Raw genomic sequence first — 6274 nt, forward strand, 5'->3', positions numbered from 1 at the left:
GTTAAACGATATAAATATCAAAAATACTAGACACCTCGCGCCTGGAGAAAGTGCGAGTCGGCGCCTTCACCTTAATGTCAGAATGCGAAAATTGCACTAGTAGCTTTTTTCAAGCAAGTTCTGTTCGTCCGTTCTTTGTAATCGTTTGGTATCTGATTAAACTGACATACTCGCCTATGGCTTTCGTAAACGAAAATTTCATTGTGACCCCGACGTGATTTGAACACGCAACCTTCTGATCTGGAGTCAGACGCGCTACCGTTGCGCCACGGAGTCGACGCTGCTTAGGTCTTGTCATGAATAGGTTCCTCGAAAACTTACTGTACCGTTCAAACCTAAGAAATAATGACAGTAGTATCCAGGAGAGACTCGTCCCAGATGTACTTGCTCTGGCGGGGGTGTAACTCAGTGGTAGAGTGTCTGCTTCGCATGCAGAAAGTCCTGGGTTCAAATCCCAGCTCCTCCAATTTTTGTTTCTCCGTGCAGCAGTACATGAAAACTTTTGCCTATCACCATATTCTATAAAATTCAGTGTACAAGATTCTTCCCCCAAGCAAGTGGATTTCGTACAGTTCGACCTCATGGCGGCAGGACGATGACCTGCAAGACCCTTGGCTGCGATCCTCCCATTGAAATGTTGCTCCAAAGCCTTCGGTATGGCGTGCGGAGTGCATCTCAAACATGTATTTGCAACTCACCGCGACAATCGTCTTTTGTTTTTTCGAGATACTGAAAAATGAAGGGGGCACCCGGGATTGAACCGGGGACCTCTCGATCTGCAGTCGAATGCTCTACGACTGAGCTATACCCCCTTTCACGATCTTCCTATTCCCATAACTTAACGAAAAATATTACACTCTGCCTGGCTAAAGACGTCTAATCGAGCAAAATATCGTGTAATCATTATCTCTCAGTTATATATTAGCGTTAAACGATATAAATATCAAAAATACTAGACACCTCGCGCCTGGAGAAAGTGCGAGTCGGCGCCTTCACCTTAATGTCAGAATGCGAAAATTGCACTAGTAGCTTTTTTCAAGCAAGTTCTGTTCGTCCGTTCTTTGTAATCGTTTGGTATCTGATTAAACTGACATACTCGCCTATGGCTTTCGTAAACGAAAATTTCATTGTGACCCCGACGTGATTTGAACACGCAACCTTCTGATCTGGAGTCAGACGCGCTACCGTTGCGCCACGGAGTCGACGCTGCTTAGGTCTTGTCATGAATAGGTTCCTCGAAAACTTACTGTACCGTTCAAACCTAAGAAATAATGACAGTAGTATCCAGGAGAGACTCGTCCCAGATGTACTTGCTCTGGCGGGGGTGTAACTCAGTGGTAGAGTGTCTGCTTCGCATGCAGAAAGTCCTGGGTTCAAATCCCAGCTCCTCCAATTTTTGTTTCTCCGTGCAGCAGTACATGAAAACTTTTGCCTATCACCATATTCTATAAAATTCAGTGTACAAGATTCTTCCCCCAAGCAAGTGGATTTCGTACAGTTCGACCTCATGGCGGCAGGACGATGACCTGCAAGACCCTTGGCTGCGATCCTCCCATTGAAATGTTGCTCCAAAGCCTTCGGTATGGCGTGCGGAGTGCATCTCAAACATGTATTTGCAACTCACCGCGACAATCGTCTTTTGTTTTTTCGAGATACTGAAAAATGAAGGGGGCACCCGGGATTGAACCGGGGACCTCTCGATCTGCAGTCGAATGCTCTACGACTGAGCTATACCCCCTTTCACGATCTTCCTATTCCCATAACTTAACGAAAAATATTACACTCTGCCTGGCTAAAGACGTCTAATCGAGCAAAATATCGTGTAATCATTATCTCTCAGTTATATATTAGCGTTAAACGATATAAATATCAAAAATACTAGACACCTCGCGCCTGGAGAAAGTGCGAGTCGGCGCCTTCACCTTAATGTCAGAATGCGAAAATTGCACTAGTAGCTTTTTTCAAGCAAGTTCTGTTCGTCCGTTCTTTGTAATCGTTTGGTATCTGATTAAACTGACATACTCGCCTATGGCTTTCGTAAACGAAAATTTCATTGTGACCCCGACGTGATTTGAACACGCAACCTTCTGATCTGGAGTCAGACGCGCTACCGTTGCGCCACGGAGTCGACGCTGCTTAGGTCTTGTCATGAATAGGTTCCTCGAAAACTTACTGTACCGTTCAAACCTAAGAAATAATGACAGTAGTATCCAGGAGAGACTCGTCCCAGATGTACTTGCTCTGGCGGGGGTGTAACTCAGTGGTAGAGTGTCTGCTTCGCATGCAGAAAGTCCTGGGTTCAAATCCCAGCTCCTCCAATTTTTGTTTCTCCGTGCAGCAGTACATGAAAACTTTTGCCTATCACCATATTCTATAAAATTCAGTGTACAAGATTCTTCCCCAAGCAAGTGGATTTCGTACAGTTCGACCTCATGGCGGCAGGACGATGACCTGCAAGACCCTTGGCTGCGATCCTCCCATTGAAATGTTGCTCCAAAGCCTTCGGTATGGCGTGCGGAGTGCATCTCAAACATGTATTTGCAACTCACCGCGACAATCGTCTTTTGTTTTTTCGAGATACTGAAAAATGAAGGGGGCACCCGGGATTGAACCGGGGACCTCTCGATCTGCAGTCGAATGCTCTACGACTGAGCTATACCCCCTTTCACGATCTTCCTATTCCCATAACTTAACGAAAAATATTACACTCTGCCTGGCTAAAGACGTCTAATCGAGCAAAATATCGTGTAATCATTATCTCTCAGTTATATATTAGCGTTAAACGATATAAATATCAAAAATACTAGACACCTCGCGCCTGGAGAAAGTGCGAGTCGGCGCCTTCACCTTAATGTCAGAATGCGAAAATTGCACTAGTAGCTTTTTTCAAGCAAGTTCTGTTCGTCCGTTCTTTGTAATCGTTTGGTATCTGATTAAACTGACATACTCGCCTATGGCTTTCGTAAACGAAAATTTCATTGTGACCCCGACGTGATTTGAACACGCAACCTTCTGATCTGGAGTCAGACGCGCTACCGTTGCGCCACGGAGTCGACGCTGCTTAGGTCTTGTCATGAATAGGTTCCTCGAAAACTTACTGTACCGTTCAAACCTAAGAAATAATGACAGTAGTATCCAGGAGAGACTCGTCCCAGATGTACTTGCTCTGGCGGGGGTGTAACTCAGTGGTAGAGTGTCTGCTTCGCATGCAGAAAGTCCTGGGTTCAAATCCCAGCTCCTCCAATTTTTGTTTCTCCGTGCAGCAGTACATGAAAACTTTTGCCTATCACCATATTCTATAAAATTCAGTGTACAAGATTCTTCCCCCAAGCAAGTGGATTTCGTACAGTTCGACCTCATGGCGGCAGGACGATGACCTGCAAGACCCTTGGCTGCGATCCTCCCATTGAAATGTTGCTCCAAAGCCTTCGGTATGGCGTGCGGAGTGCATCTCAAACATGTATTTGCAACTCACCGCGACAATCGTCTTTTGTTTTTTCGAGATACTGAAAAATGAAGGGGGCACCCGGGATTGAACCGGGGACCTCTCGATCTGCAGTCGAATGCTCTACGACTGAGCTATACCCCCTTTCACGATCTTCCTATTCCCATAACTTAACGAAAAATATTACACTCTGCCTGGCTAAAGACGTCTAATCGAGCAAAATATCGTGTAATCATTATCTCTCAGTTATATATTAGCGTTAAACGATATAAATATCAAAAATACTAGACACCTCGCGCCTGGAGAAAGTGCGAGTCGGCGCTTCACCTTAATGTCAGAATGCGAAAATTGCACTAGTAGCTTTTTTCAAGCAAGTTCTGTTCGTCCGTTCTTTGTAATCGTTTGGTATCTGATTAAACTGACATACTCGCCTATGGCTTTCGTAAACGAAAATTTCATTGTGACCCCGACGTGATTTGAACACGCAACCTTCTGATCTGGAGTCAGACGCGCTACCGTTGCGCCACGGAGTCGACGCTGCTTAGGTCTTGTCATGAATAGGTTCCTCGAAAACTTACTGTACCGTTCAACCTAAGAAATAATGACAGTAGTATCCAGGAGAGACTCGTCCCAGATGTACTTGCTCTGGCGGGGGTGTAACTCAGTGGTAGAGTGTCTGCTTCGCATGCAGAAAGTCCTGGGTTCAAATCCCAGCTCCTCCAATTTTTGTTTCTCCGTGCAGCAGTACATGAAAACTTTTGCCTATCACCATATTCTATAAAATTCAGTGTACAAGATTCTTCCCCCAAGCAAGTGGATTTCGTACAGTTCGACCTCATGGCGGCAGGACGATGACCTGCAAGACCCTTGGCTGCGATCCTCCCATTGAAATGTTGCTCCAAAGCCTTCGGTATGGCGTGCGGAGTGCATCTCAAACATGTATTTGCAACTCACCGCGACAATCGTCTTTTGTTTTTTCGAGATACTGAAAAATGAAGGGGGCACCCGGGATTGAACCGGGGACCTCTCGATCTGCAGTCGAATGCTCTACGACTGAGCTATACCCCCTTTCACGATCTTCCTATTCCCATAACTTAACGAAAAATATTACACTCTGCCTGGCTAAAGACGTCTAATCGAGCAAAATATCGTGTAATCATTATCTCTCAGTTATATATTAGCGTTAAACGATATAAATATCAAAAATACTAGACACCTCGCGCCTGGAGAAAGTGCGAGTCGGCGCCTTCACCTTAATGTCAGAATGCGAAAATTGCACTAGTAGCTTTTTTCAAGCAAGTTCTGTTCGTCCGTTCTTTGTAATCGTTTGGTATCTGATTAAACTGACATACTCGCCTATGGCTTTCGTAAACGAAAATTTCATTGTGACCCCGACGTGATTTGAACACGCAACCTTCTGATCTGGAGTCAGACGCGCTACCGTTGCGCCACGGAGTCGACGCTGCTTAGGTCTTGTCATGAATAGGTTCCTCGAAAACTTACTGTACCGTTCAAACCTAAGAAATAATGACAGTAGTATCCAGGAGAGACTCGTCCCAGATGTACTTGCTCTGGCGGGGGTGTAACTCAGTGGTAGAGTGTCTGCTTCGCATGCAGAAAGTCCTGGGTTCAAATCCCAGCTCCTCCAATTTTTGTTTCTCCGTGCAGCAGTACATGAAAACTTTTGCCTATCACCATATTCTATAAAATTCAGTGTACAAGATTCTTCCCCCAAGCAAGTGGATTTCGTACAGTTCGACCTCATGGCGGCAGGACGATGACCTGCAAGACCCTTGGCTGCGATCCTCCCATTGAAATGTTGCTCCAAAGCCTTCGGTATGGCGTGCGGAGTGCATCTCAAACATGTATTTGCAACTCACCGCGACAATCGTCTTTTGTTTTTTCGAGATACTGAAAAATGAAGGGGGCACCCGGGATTGAACCGGGGACCTCTCGATCTGCAGTCGAATGCTCTACGACTGAGCTATACCCCCTTTCACGATCTTCCTATTCCCATAACTTAACGAAAAATATTACACTCTGCCTGGCTAAAGACGTCTAATCGAGCAAAATATCGTGTAATCATTATCTCTCAGTTATATATTAGCGTTAAACGATATAAATATCAAAAATACTAGACACCTCGCGCCTGGAGAAAGTGCGAGTCGGCGCCTTCACCTTAATGTCAGAATGCGAAAATTGCACTAGTAGCTTTTTTCAAGCAAGTTCTGTTCGTCCGTTCTTTGTAATCGTTTGGTATCTGATTAAACTGACATACTCGCCTATGGCTTTCGTAAACGAAAATTTCATTGTGACCCCGACGTGATTTGAACACGCAACCTTCTGATCTGGAGTCAGACGCGCTACCGTTGCGCCACGGAGTCGACGCTGCTTAGGTCTTGTCATGAATAGGTTCCTCGAAAACTTACTGTACCGTTCAAACCTAAGAAATAATGACAGTAGTATCCAGGAGAGACTCGTCCCAGATGTACTTGCTCTGGCGGGGGTGTAACTCAGTGGTAGAGTGTCTGCTTCGCATGCAGAAAGTCCTGGGTTCAAATCCCAGCTCCTCCAATTTTTGTTTCTCCGTGCAGCAGTACATGAAAACTTTTGCCTATCACCATATTCTATAAAATTCAGTGTACAAGATTCTTCCCCCAAGCAAGTGGATTTCGTACAGTTCGACCTCATGGCGGCAGGACGATGACCTGCAAGACCCTTGGCTGCGATCCTCCCATTGAAATGTTGCTCCAAAGCCTTCGGTATGGCGTGCGGAGTGCATCTCAAACATGTATTTGCAACTCACCGCGACAATCGTCCTTTTTGTTT

At 45.4% G+C, this 6274-nt stretch overlaps 20 non-coding genes across 20 annotated transcripts; 7 read left to right on the plus strand and 13 right to left on the minus strand.

The window, feature by feature from the left end:
• Positions 1–204: 204 nt before the first annotated feature.
• Positions 205–276, minus strand: Trnaw-cca (transfer RNA tryptophan (anticodon CCA)). The gene has a single exon. It is a non-coding gene; the product is annotated as a tRNA-Trp (tRNA).
• Positions 277–394: 118 nt separating this feature from the next.
• On the plus strand, positions 395–466 carry Trnaa-cgc (transfer RNA alanine (anticodon CGC)). Its single transcript has one exon. It is a non-coding gene; the product is annotated as a tRNA-Ala (tRNA).
• A 274-nt stretch (positions 467–740) lies between these two features.
• Trnac-gca (transfer RNA cysteine (anticodon GCA)) lies at positions 741–812 on the minus strand. The gene has a single exon. It is a non-coding gene; the product is annotated as a tRNA-Cys (tRNA).
• Positions 813–1130: 318 nt separating this feature from the next.
• On the minus strand, positions 1131–1202 carry Trnaw-cca (transfer RNA tryptophan (anticodon CCA)). The gene has a single exon. It is a non-coding gene; the product is annotated as a tRNA-Trp (tRNA).
• A 118-nt stretch (positions 1203–1320) lies between these two features.
• Positions 1321–1392, plus strand: Trnaa-cgc (transfer RNA alanine (anticodon CGC)). Its single transcript has one exon. It is a non-coding gene; the product is annotated as a tRNA-Ala (tRNA).
• Positions 1393–1666: 274 nt separating this feature from the next.
• Positions 1667–1738, minus strand: Trnac-gca (transfer RNA cysteine (anticodon GCA)). Its single transcript has one exon. It is a non-coding gene; the product is annotated as a tRNA-Cys (tRNA).
• A 318-nt stretch (positions 1739–2056) lies between these two features.
• Trnaw-cca (transfer RNA tryptophan (anticodon CCA)) lies at positions 2057–2128 on the minus strand. The gene has a single exon. It is a non-coding gene; the product is annotated as a tRNA-Trp (tRNA).
• A 118-nt stretch (positions 2129–2246) lies between these two features.
• Positions 2247–2318, plus strand: Trnaa-cgc (transfer RNA alanine (anticodon CGC)). Its single transcript has one exon. It is a non-coding gene; the product is annotated as a tRNA-Ala (tRNA).
• A 273-nt stretch (positions 2319–2591) lies between these two features.
• On the minus strand, positions 2592–2663 carry Trnac-gca (transfer RNA cysteine (anticodon GCA)). Its single transcript has one exon. It is a non-coding gene; the product is annotated as a tRNA-Cys (tRNA).
• Positions 2664–2981: 318 nt separating this feature from the next.
• Trnaw-cca (transfer RNA tryptophan (anticodon CCA)) lies at positions 2982–3053 on the minus strand. Its single transcript has one exon. It is a non-coding gene; the product is annotated as a tRNA-Trp (tRNA).
• Positions 3054–3171: 118 nt separating this feature from the next.
• Trnaa-cgc (transfer RNA alanine (anticodon CGC)) lies at positions 3172–3243 on the plus strand. Its single transcript has one exon. It is a non-coding gene; the product is annotated as a tRNA-Ala (tRNA).
• A 274-nt stretch (positions 3244–3517) lies between these two features.
• Trnac-gca (transfer RNA cysteine (anticodon GCA)) lies at positions 3518–3589 on the minus strand. The gene has a single exon. It is a non-coding gene; the product is annotated as a tRNA-Cys (tRNA).
• A 317-nt stretch (positions 3590–3906) lies between these two features.
• Positions 3907–3978, minus strand: Trnaw-cca (transfer RNA tryptophan (anticodon CCA)). Its single transcript has one exon. It is a non-coding gene; the product is annotated as a tRNA-Trp (tRNA).
• A 117-nt stretch (positions 3979–4095) lies between these two features.
• On the plus strand, positions 4096–4167 carry Trnaa-cgc (transfer RNA alanine (anticodon CGC)). The gene has a single exon. It is a non-coding gene; the product is annotated as a tRNA-Ala (tRNA).
• Positions 4168–4441: 274 nt separating this feature from the next.
• Positions 4442–4513, minus strand: Trnac-gca (transfer RNA cysteine (anticodon GCA)). The gene has a single exon. It is a non-coding gene; the product is annotated as a tRNA-Cys (tRNA).
• A 318-nt stretch (positions 4514–4831) lies between these two features.
• Trnaw-cca (transfer RNA tryptophan (anticodon CCA)) lies at positions 4832–4903 on the minus strand. The gene has a single exon. It is a non-coding gene; the product is annotated as a tRNA-Trp (tRNA).
• Positions 4904–5021: 118 nt separating this feature from the next.
• Positions 5022–5093, plus strand: Trnaa-cgc (transfer RNA alanine (anticodon CGC)). The gene has a single exon. It is a non-coding gene; the product is annotated as a tRNA-Ala (tRNA).
• Positions 5094–5367: 274 nt separating this feature from the next.
• Positions 5368–5439, minus strand: Trnac-gca (transfer RNA cysteine (anticodon GCA)). The gene has a single exon. It is a non-coding gene; the product is annotated as a tRNA-Cys (tRNA).
• Positions 5440–5757: 318 nt separating this feature from the next.
• Trnaw-cca (transfer RNA tryptophan (anticodon CCA)) lies at positions 5758–5829 on the minus strand. Its single transcript has one exon. It is a non-coding gene; the product is annotated as a tRNA-Trp (tRNA).
• A 118-nt stretch (positions 5830–5947) lies between these two features.
• Positions 5948–6019, plus strand: Trnaa-cgc (transfer RNA alanine (anticodon CGC)). The gene has a single exon. It is a non-coding gene; the product is annotated as a tRNA-Ala (tRNA).
• Positions 6020–6274: the final 255 nt, after the last annotated feature.

The sequence above is a fragment of the Schistocerca cancellata genome, chromosome 3 (assembly GCF_023864275.1).
Source record: "Schistocerca cancellata isolate TAMUIC-IGC-003103 chromosome 3, iqSchCanc2.1, whole genome shotgun sequence".
NCBI lineage: Eukaryota > Metazoa > Arthropoda > Insecta > Orthoptera > Acrididae > Schistocerca > Schistocerca cancellata.